The sequence below is a fragment of the Sinocyclocheilus grahami genome, unplaced genomic scaffold, assembly GCF_001515645.1.
Source record: "Sinocyclocheilus grahami isolate Dianchi unplaced genomic scaffold, SAMN03320097.WGS_v1.1 scaffold154.1, whole genome shotgun sequence".
NCBI lineage: Eukaryota > Metazoa > Chordata > Actinopteri > Cypriniformes > Cyprinidae > Sinocyclocheilus > Sinocyclocheilus grahami.
In genome coordinates this window covers 1,148,117-1,150,126 of record NW_015505333.1, presented here as the reverse complement: position 1 = coordinate 1,150,126, position 2,010 = coordinate 1,148,117, and the positions used below count along the sequence as shown (strand labels likewise).

General features: G+C 31.8%; 1 protein-coding gene across 1 annotated transcript in view; it reads left to right on the top strand.

Annotated features, from left to right (window-relative positions):
• Positions 1-2,010, top strand: part of LOC107592560 (kinesin-like protein KIF21B) — a 107,838-nt gene that overhangs the window by 61,792 nt on the left and 44,036 nt on the right. The window lies entirely within an intron of this gene.

The following is a 2,010-nucleotide window of genomic DNA, read 5'->3' as shown; positions in this document are numbered from 1 at the left end:
GATATTTACTATATATTCAGCATGATTTTGTTGTTGATATAAATGTAACATGAATATTTAAATACTTTAATGTATTTTTTTTTATTTGACCAATACGTATTCCAAAGGCTGTGCCAGTAGGGCAGTTTTGCGTCTGCTCCTAAAATTCACTGTCTTGGTATCTCAGCGATGTCTCTGACTTATGCTTCATAGGAATTATGCGTTTCTATGCAACACTTAACAGGAAAACAATTCTGTGCAATTTAAATAAGCAGTAGACAAGTGCTGCAATGCCTAAACTTAATAGCTTATTTAGTGGGATATTAGATGGTTATTAAACTCTGTGCTAGCTATATTAAACTGCATTGTATGTCTTTTTTTATTTTCAGATGATTCTTGCATTTAAGACATTAAAAATAGAGAATTATATTAAACAGAAATATTATGAAATCACTGATTAACTACATTTTACTGCTGAAGTCGCTGCAATTGAGTCTTTTCAGCATGAGGTTGCAGAAGTCAGGAGGTTGAAACTATGAGATCTACTGTATTAGAAGCAGGCTTTTTAAAAGTCGGTAAGTGTGGTAATGAACACATCTCAGAAGTAATTATTTATTATTATTATTATTATTATATGTTAGAAGTAATCATATAAAAATATGTTGGTAAATATATTTGCTATATTAGTAATATATATATATATATATATATATATATTAGGGCTGACAATCGATTAAAATATTTAATCGTGATTAATCGCATGATTGTCACGAGTTAACTCGTGATTAATCTCAACTTAATCGCACATTTTTATCTGCCCTAAATGTACCTTAAATGAATACTTTTCAAGTTTTTAATACTCTAATCAACATGGGCATGGACAAATATGGATGCTTTATGCAAATGTATGTTTATTATTAGTGAAACCATACTCAACATAGAGCATAAAGAATTCAGATACAGGTTTTCACAAAAACTAAATGTTTTTTTAAACCATTTTTAAGAAATTGAATCAAAAGCATCAGTTATTATATTAATTTAAACAATTATTATCAATCAATTATTATATTAATTAAATAACATAATAACACATGTTTTACTGGCTTAATTGTTTAGCTTTTATAATGCATTATCTTCTTGTCGATCTACCAGTTCACATTTACAAATCTGTGTGTTTGCTGCATAAAAACATGGGTGGATGTTCGCATCGGTCTGAACAAAAACAGCAGACGGACTGATTGAAATTCATTCTCTGCCAGCAGATGGCGCTGTCAGAACGGCAGAAATATAGCAGTTTCTCCGACTGTAAACGAACAGCAGCGCAGCAGCTGACTTTGAAACTTGCAGCTCTCATATTTATTAAATGAAATCATCGCCTTTTGAAGTTTCATCGTCATATTAAGCCTTATCGCAATTCTTGTCTTTCCCTCCCCAAATTTAAGACCTCTTATTATATTAATTTAAACAATTATTATCAATCAATTATTATATTAATTAAATAACATAATAACACATGTTTTACTGGCTTAATTGTTTAGCTTTTATAATGCATTATCTTCTTGTCGATCTACCAGTTCACATTTACAAATCTGTGTGTTTGCTGCATAAAAACATGGGTGGATGTTCGCATCGGTCTGAACAAAAACAGCAGACGGACTGATTGAAATTCATTCTCTGCCAGCAGATGGCGCTGTCAGAACGGCAGAAATATAGCAGTTTCTCCGACTGTAAACGAACAGCAGCGCAGCAGCTGACTTTGAAACTTGCAGCTCTCATATTTATTAAATGAAATCATCGCCTTTTGAAGTTTCATCGTCATATTAAGCCTTATCGCAATTCTTGTCTTTCCCTCCCCAAATTTAAGACCTCTTGAAATCATAATTAAGGCCACACACGCACACACACAAACATATATATATACAGTGGGTACGGAAAGTATTCAGACCCCCTTAAATTTTTCACTCTTTGTTATATTGCAGCCATTTGCTAAAATCATTTAAGTTCATTTTTTTCCCTCATTAATGTACACAC